The sequence below is a fragment of the Acanthisitta chloris genome, unplaced genomic scaffold (assembly GCF_000695815.1).
Source record: "Acanthisitta chloris isolate BGI_N310 unplaced genomic scaffold, ASM69581v1 scaffold18153, whole genome shotgun sequence".
NCBI classification, from domain to species: Eukaryota; Metazoa; Chordata; class Aves; order Passeriformes; family Acanthisittidae; genus Acanthisitta; species Acanthisitta chloris.
In genome coordinates, this window is record NW_008666767.1 from 33,504 (window position 1) to 42,686 (window position 9,183).

The 9,183-nt window shown below is 40.3% G+C and overlaps 1 protein-coding gene across 1 annotated transcript in view; it reads left to right on the plus strand.

The window, feature by feature from the left end:
* The window catches only part of MYO5A (myosin VA (heavy chain 12, myoxin)), a gene marked incomplete at its 5' end in the record, with an annotated part of 78,717 nt that overhangs the window by 14,491 nt on the left and 55,043 nt on the right, over positions 1-9,183 (plus strand). The window lies entirely within an intron of this gene.

The window sequence follows — 9,183 nt, forward strand, 5'->3', positions numbered from 1 at the left end:
GCAAGAAGGAAGCTTTGAAAATGAAGGGAAAGGGTTTCTTGCACTATGGGTGAAGGTAAAGCACTGGGGTTGCCCTTATTGGGGCTGCCTGTTTGCAGGGGAGATTTCTCCAGAGGAAGGTGAGAGGGGCTCAGCAGCTGTGTAGAGAATGGGAAGGTGTGCTTGTGTTGTGTGGGCTCAAGGAAGCAGTTGGAAAGTAACAGAACAAAGCAGGGAGGCTTTCCCATATTAAGGAGGCCAAATCCAGAAACGAGATAATTTAGGGCTGCAAAGAGCTTTGTGATTAAAATAGTATGTTCAGAAGGTTGAGGTTGATGAAGGGCAAGATGTTGCCTCCTGCCCTCAATGTGAGAGGTGCTGGGAAGGCAGCCTGGAGTTGGCTGCAACTGCTCTTGATCAGTCCAAGAGCATTAGAAAACTGCTGAATGAATTCTTGTTTATTTATTTATTTATCGAACAGTTAAATTACTTCTGTTTGAAAAACAAATCCTGGGTTTGTAGGGTTGCCAGGTGTTATAATGGCTTCTAACAGATGCTGCATGCCCTGGGCTGAATTTCAAAGGCCTTTGCACTGAAGGAGTGAGGCTGAGCATGCACAGCCTTGTTTGCTGCCACACAACACCACCCTTAGGCAAAGGTGAAGCTAAATATATTGCATTGACTCGTGTTAAACCTCCCAGCACTGGTGGGTTTTACAGCTGCCTTTTATTTTAGGATAAATGTAGAAGCAATTTTGATCTTTTAGGAAAGCAAGTAGCTGTAACATTGGGAGCATCATGCAGACAAGTGGAGTACAACTGGTCAAAGAGTGAACCTAGGACCTACCCTGGCCAGGGAACTGGGAGGGCAGGTCTTGGGGAGTGCACAGGCTGGTGAGTCAGCAAAAAAATCCCTGTTATCTCTTCCAAAGGACATTTTGTGCTGGGGAAAAAAATGTGTCCTAAGAAAAACAGTATGGTTATATTTTGGTTTTAAGTTTACAGTCACTGATATTTTTAGGAAACACTATTTATTTCAACATTTATTGAAGTCAGACCTATTTAGTGAGCCTTCAGATGAGTTGTGAAAAATCATATTATTTCATCTTATACCATGGGTTTATCTTTCTGGTGCTTTATTATTTTCCTTGCATCCTCTTTCCTGCCTTGGAAGATGCCAGTCCCTTGGAGACAGTGCTCTCTTTAGTCTGCTGGGGCTGGCTATAAGCCGCTGGGAAGGTGCTTCCTTAATTTCTTAATGAGTTAATCAATCTGCTCTCTGTGAAGCTCGCAAAACATTTGATACTGCAGAGAACTCTTGTCTTTATATTGATACCTGATTAAATTTGATGGGTTTCACAACAAAGGAGTTCAGAATCTCTTCTGTGTGTAACTATTCCAAGACTGCATGAGCTGTTTGGAACGGGTGGAGTATTAGATGTATTTTTCTATTCTGGGATTCTGTGACTCTTGTAACAGTACTTCTAAGTTATTTGGGAACATCCATAAGGCAGTTGCAGTGATATTTAGCACTTCCACACTGTTTTTATTTTCAGTGCATTGTGTAACTTCATTTATTTTGGCTTTGTTATGGGTGTCTCATGAGGGGAAAATAATCTTTATTAAACAGATTTGTTTAGTCATGCTCCCAGACACAAAGACGTGTGAATGTTCTGACTAGATACTGCGGGTTATTTTGGTCATATGCTGTCACAAATGTGCAATGGGGATGCTGAGAGATAGCAAAAAATAGGATGTTTACTTAGGTCAGAGTTCTGCTTGTATTCCTGGAGACACTAAATCATGTCAGCTGCATCTATGTACATGCATCCTTGCAGGGTTTGGGAATCCACTCTGTGGTGTAGGGTGTAAAACATGAAACATAGCTTAAACTAGGTTCTTGTTGGTCCCTCGTTAATCCCATGGCTCTCAGAGTGGCTGAAGTACATCAAGATTTCAAACTCACCAGCATTTCAGAATGAATCCCATCTGACCTTTCAGCAATGTCATTAGTTTTTAAGTTATTTTCTTGGGTTGGTTTTCCTGCTGCCACAGTTCAGCTGTTGGATGGCTTTGCACCAAGTTCCATTTTTGTCTTTGATGGGCATGACGCACACCGATGTTAGCAGTACTTATGTGTCTATGCTGAGAACAGGATCTATCCCAGATGTTCCCTGAGTCACAGGTTCCTTCCCTGGGAGTTTGTCAGGTACTTTGATCATTCAGAATTCACTGTTTTGAAAATGTAAAGCAATTCTAGGCTCACAAGTCTACCTTGTTACCACAGAAGTGCAGTAGAAGAACAACAGTGAGACGAAGAGCAGACTGTCACCGCTAGATTAAATAAAAGCTGTTTATTGAAGCTAAAGAAGAGCAGACTGTCACCGCGAGATTAAATAAAAGCTGTTTATTGAAGCAGTAGGAGATTTCCATGTTTGAAGATCACAGAATCAGGCCTTTAGCAGCAGTTTGTGCTGGTTTGAGTTAAATGAAAAAAATGAAACTGTCATATGCAACGGGTTTGGTGCCCTTAGCCATAACCTAAACCTGTTATTCCAAAAGAAAAGAATAAATCACGAGCAACTCTACCAAAAAAAAAAAAAAAGGAGAAAAGAAAAAGGTAGATTTAATTTAACCTTTTAGCACTGAAGCAATGAGGGCAGAAGGTGTCCTGAAGGTGGTGGCCTTCAAACCATCCTGACAAGAAGCTTCCCTATAAAACATCAGCTTCTTGGCAGTGTCCTCAAGGCTGACAAACACAGATTATTTGGGATCAAAGGCAAAGTAAGTACTAATGTTCTTCTCGTCAAATTGCCCTGTTATTTGGTCTTTTCATTATATATTAAGGATATTGCACTCTGGTCTTTTCTGCCAATCTCAGTTGTGTTTTATGACATTGAAACAACTCAACTTTGAAATAGTTTATCACAGGCAAGTGTTTCAAAGTCCATATCATAATCTTTTAAAGACAACTGTTAATGATACACTTTTGCCAGGGAGAGAAGCTGGTGGCTTGGGAATAGGCTGATAGGAATATTGAAGTAGATGACAATAATTCCCATATTCCTTTTGTTGTCAATAATTCTGTACTCCTTTTGTTTGTCTTCCTAGACTGATGTTTGTGTGCTTATATACATTTATTTGACATTATTTGCTGTGGAGTTTTGTTTGTCTTCCCAGACTGATGTTTGTGTGCTTATAGACATTTATTTGACATTATTTGCTGTGGAGTCATGAGTCTGAAAGGCAGGATCAAGTGATACATCCAATGCATCAGTTATAGGAAGCAAAGAAAGCACAAAAACAATGTTGTGCTTTGATGATTAAATTGAATAGCTCTGTGCTTCTTTAATCCCCTCTGGAATGCTTATTGATGAGAGTTTTTTAACTGTTCTAGTGTTCCTGCTTCAGAGAGGGATTTTCTGTTGGTACAGAGGACGAAGGTAAACAAAGATATCTGTAGGGATTTTTCAGTCTTTATGTCTTGGTTATCCTGATCTGTTTGGACAGTTTACTGTGGAAGTAATAGCTTTGATGAGTAAGCTGTTTTGATTTTTGTGGGAACCAGCTTAAGTGGGTGCAGTGATCTTGAATGAAAATTGTTTGAAAATTGACAACTCTGCCTTTAATGTTAGTAACTTTAATGTTTCATTTCTTGCACTTTTTTTCTTTCATGCCTCAATTTTTCCATTGGTCAACTGAAGTAGTTAAAAGTTGCTGTGGATAATGAGAGCTATCAATGATTAGTCAGTGTTGTTATTGTACACACTGAAGGTGCCCAGTGAGAGTCTTGCCCTTGCTTCCAATATATCTGACTGCTGTGACCTCATGGGAGTAGTGATTCCTTCATTCTTGAGCTCTTCAAAAAGCATCTCCCTTGATTTCTATGAAATACAGAATCTGAAGTTGGTAGAGGTCAGTGCTGTTAAAAGCATTGCATTAAGATATATGCACCAACAAAGGGGTCTTTTCACCTCTTGAAAGAAGGAAATATTAAAAAACACTTTTTGGTTCCTTGTGTTTTGTCATTTCATTCATAATCTGCAAAATTCTTTTCTGCATGTAAGGTATTTCAAGGCAGTTTGCAGCACTTCTTTCCCCAGTGCTGAACCTCCTTTGTACAGAAGGTATCTTCAGTGTTAAATTTTGTGATGGTTTTTCAAAGCATAAAACCCCCCTGCTGGTATGTGGGCTGTAATCTCAAGCTTCCAGGAGTTAGCTAAATCTACATCTATTCTCTTTTGGCATTCTGACAGTGAATTTCCTCATAAACATATTGCCTGTTGACAGAATTTTGTAGGTAAATCAAAACTGTCTTTAAAAATTACCAGCTTAATGCAAAAATATGTTTCTGTACTTTAGTGGAATTATGATATGAAAAATTGGTGATATTTGCTACTCATTCTCTGGTCATTACTTGTCATAAGGAGTGGAGCTGTGTATGGCTTGGATGGAGCATCTGAATATTACCTTTCAAAATTAGATATCTGCATTATTTTTTGATAGATAACACTATTGTAAATGATCAGTTATTTATTCCGTAGTGTGTTGTCATTCTTTTATTTGTCAAGAAAAGGCTGTTACTCTCACATGACTCCTAAGTATAGGCCTGAGAGAATGGATATGGAAGATTTCTGAATCCAGTCTCCTGCTATTGCAAGCAACCTCAGCCTATCATTTCACTTTTCAGCTTGTGAAATGTCTGGCCCTGTCATCTTAAAATGGAAGTTTTAATGTGTTTTTGTCATTCCTTTATTCTTCTGCACTGTTCAAAAATGGCAAAAGCTGAATGTGATCCTGACTGATGCCTGAACATAACATGTGATGTTTCCATGAGTGGTAAACTTGCCACTCAGACTGTTTCTGTGTCCTGGTGTTAAACACCTCTTTTCAAGGTAATTTGGCTTAGTATTTTATCACTGTGATTTAGTTCTCTATACTAGGATCTGGTTGTTCTCCACCTTTGGGTGAAGAGGACTCATCCACCTCTCATCTCTCAGATTGCTTTTCCTCATTTCTGTTTGTAAAAGCATAATTAAAATGTTCCCTCCATTTTGCAGTAATCTTAATTTTAAACTCATCCAATCATGTGTTTTATTCAGAGAAAAAACTGCAGGAAGATGAAGAAGTGTTGCATAGATAATGGATTGTGGCATCTGGCTGCACAGTGCTGTCACATGTACCACTGTTGCCCTACTTACTTGTTTCATTGGCTGAAAGTTTTAATTATAGCTTTTTTCTGTCTGGTGACATGATAAGTGCTCAAAACGTCAGGTCAAAGGTTAGGGGCTAATGATTAACTAAAAATAACTCTAAAGGTGTTATTTATACCTGAGAAGGAAATCGTGGGGGTTTTTACTTGTTTTCTGAGGATTTTTTTCTGTAGTTTGGTTTGGGTTTTTTCCCATGTTGTTCTGTTTTTAATGCAGCTTGATTATGAACGTTCTATTTGACATAAACAGAGGTTATATTTTAGATGGACCATGGCTTATAAGGAATCATTAAAAATAATTCTCACTACATTTCATACATTATCCAGAGTACTTTGATTCTAGTTTGCTTGTTATTTTTCTTCTAAATGTGACATTTTGTTTCTTTAAAGTTTAATGACATAAAAGAGCTCTCTGCTGAGCTGGCACAGCTGTCTGGCAGAACCACTCCACCTTCCTTCTTGAAAGACTAAGTATCTTGCTGCCTGTGGTAGGATGTCCATAAGCCAAATCTTTCCTGGCATTATGGCAGTAACAGCTCATCCCCTATCACAGTTGTGCTTGGGTTTGTGTTACGCTGTCCTTTCTCTTTCAAATGTCAAGAGTGATCTTGGGCGTTTTGTTGTGTTTTCCTTTCTCTCTGCCAAAAAGCAGAAAGAATAATATGCTAGAGGATGGCCACTCCAGTGTGTTAAAGCAAAACAATGGACTAATGTACTGTTGAAGACAAGAGCAGCCCTGAGTGTGGATGGAGCGTTGGCATGAGGACACCACTGCAGACAGTGAGGGAGCCCTTTGTTTCTCCTGGTGGCTGTAGCTGCTGCAGACACAGATAGTCCTTGCAGAAGAGCCAGCAGCAATGTTTTCAGCTCACACAGAGCGATCTGTATCTTCTCTAGGCAAATCTCTGAAATGCATATGTGTATATGTACTGACACAGTAATATAACAGTGGTTCCCTGATTCTTGAGCACGTGAATGAGTGCTAAGGAGAAGAGTATGTATTTGTATCTTGTTACATGGGAGAAGGAAACTCTAGGCTAATTAACAACAGTATTCTTAAGGGGAAATTCATTTTTCATTACTGTCTTTATAAATATGGAGCTCCTGGGAAGAGACTAGGGACTTCAAAACCAGCATGCACTTTCCATGCTCCCACACATATCCTTCAGGAATATGACAATTAGAAGGGGACACCTTTATTTCTATGTTCCACTCTTGGCAACAGAGTTCAGTTTTTGTTGACAGTTTTGTCAGAAGTCTGTAGTACTGAGTTTGCATTCCTTGGTTTTCTGAAAGCCTTTTGTGTTTTGGGAAGTAGGCTGAAAATAAGCTTAACCATCAGAGGATCCATTTCATAGGACTTGAGCTTCCTGAGCCTTCATATATTTAATGATATTTAATACATGAAACAGAGCTGGTGATCTACAAATTAAAAGCTTGTTATGTTGTTGCCTGTCTCCTGTGTTAGACAGCTCCTGATATCAGACCAGAAGTTTCATATTTTAGAATGGCATGGATTTTTTTTTATATTTGAAAGAACACAGGAGAAATACATGAAAAAGCAGTGCCAGTCCTATGAAGAAATGGTTGATTTTGACTCACTGCAGAAACTCTCTGAAGAAGAAGGTTGTTTGCTATTAGTTGTCCTATTTAAGCCTAGCTGTTAGACATTTGGTTGGACTTCTCCCATGTCCTGCTGCTGCTGTATTTGACCATGAGGATCCATATAATTGGTGCAACCTCCTGATGTACAGAGCTACAGGCTCTCTCCTTCACACCTCTGTCTACCTCCAGTGGACTCTGGGAGAGGGAATGGGGAAGAAACAAGAGTGTTTCTTCATTTTCCAGCTGGAAAACTGGTCTCATTGGTGAGTGAATTGAGACCTGTGGCCAAGGCTGGCATCTCTGGCAGCTTGGTCTTTGTAACCTGGACTACACAACTAGGTATCAAGCTGAACAGTTCTGCTTTCCCACAGCTTTCCCACTGAGGCAGGCAGCTTGGTGTGTATGAATGTGTGAACTGTGCTGTAGTCGTTCACACCTATCGTGTGTGTTACATGGAAGTTGAGAACATAAAATTAGGTTGCTTTGATCTTCCTAACACTTTGCTATTAAATTTAAAGCAGCACTCAGCCATTTCAAATAATTTCCTTCTACCAAAATGTGGAAAATCTGCTTAAACCATTACCTCCGTTCTGTTAGACAAACAGTGCCTTGGCTTTCCCAGGGATGGATATTGGAACCAGAGGCTTCTTGAGCCTGTGGCTTTGAGCAGCATGAAATGGATGCTATGGCTGTGTTCTTATCTGGGGTCTTGGCATTGGTTTTGAAGATAGGTAGCATCTTGAGAATAGCAATGCAATCTGTAAATAGTTGTCACCCAGAGCCTGTGCCCATAGGTGAGTAGTTGGGCCTAGCTCAGCAATTACTGACGGGTGCTGTCTGGCTCATACTATCCCCATAGTTGATTGGACTTAAATTATTTTGATTTGACAAAGTGGGTTGGTTGGTGTGGTGTTCATATTTAGAGCCACACAAATCAGTCCTTCCTTGGACTGGAGAGAATGCGTGGTCAGTAGTGCCATCAGAGACCACAGTAAACTGGTGGAAGAGGAAATTGATTTGGTGAGAATGGAGTTCGTTAACTCTGGGGTGGTAGATATAGATGGTTACTATTCTTCCACCTGGTGGGATGGTCTGCTCAGGTATCCAGAGGTGTAGGAAGTACCTGCCTCCAGGGTGTCACAGGCACTGACATCACCCTGGGAGAGAGAGAGAGGAAGGAAGTAATGAGAAGCAGGGGCTCTTGCCTCTGGGGGCCATGGCACATTAGAGGCCACACCAAGGGCCATAAGCTATGGATGCATTAGCCACCACAGTCCAGTTTCCATTAGGACCTGCTAGTATGTAGGGATACCAACAGGCTCATAAGCATGGTGTGTCACCTGTAACACCAGTTTGAGATAAAACCACTGATTCTGACTAATGTGGATGGGCTCCCTATACTTAACCCAGAAAAGGAACATCTATAATTTATACATGTTCAATAAGCAGCTTCATCATTTAATGAGCAGATGTTTTTTACCTTCCCAGAAACAGAACACCAGATCTTCTGAAGGACCTTTAGACTACAGAAACCACAGTTTTTTCCATGCATATGTCTTTGCTTCCCCTGCACAGCATTTACTGATGGTCTCAGCAGGTGTTGTCAGGCCCTGCAGACTGTGTATGTGCTGCCTGCACGTGTGTGTGCCTGAAATGTCCTTCCCAGTTCCTGTGTTGTAAGGGCAGCCTGGTCTGAAGCTTGGCTATACTCTGTGTTCCAGCCCCAGCTGTGTAAAGCTTTGGGGGAAAGTTTCATTCCTCCTTTCTCCAGTTTCCAGTATGTAAGATGGAGTTAAGCTCAGCCAGCTCATAGGTGTTCTTTGAAATGTCTTTCATTTTAATTTTGTTTGCTTTGAAAATGTAAAATACTATATAAAGCACGTGGTCTTTATTTTAAAAGTTTCAGGCTCTATAAATATTAATTGCCTTGTTATTTTGTAGTGTGTTGTTTAGCCATACAGTTGGGGTTTATGCACAGAGCCCTCTGAGTTGAGATAAATTGTTTTAGTAGCGAATGGAGATTATTTTTTTGAAACAAGAGGAAATTGTTTCACAATAAAGGGACTGTCTTCACTCCAGAGCTGCTATTTGTATCCTGAACAGCCATGCTTGAATTTTTCAGATTCAGAACAATTCTGGGAAAAGCTGGTGATTAGATCAGAAGGACGAAAGGTTACTGTGGCTGACTCTGCTGTTGATTTCTCTATCTGTAAGATGGCATTCATGATCTTTACTAATGGACACTGATAATTTAGTGGAGCACTGTACCACAGACTCTGGATAGAAGTAGCTGCAGAAGCACGTAGTGAATAGTGGTAACAGGTACTTTGCCTTAACCAGGTTCTCTGAAGCAGCTCTGCTGGCTGGCTGGACTGTCCCAGCAGCATC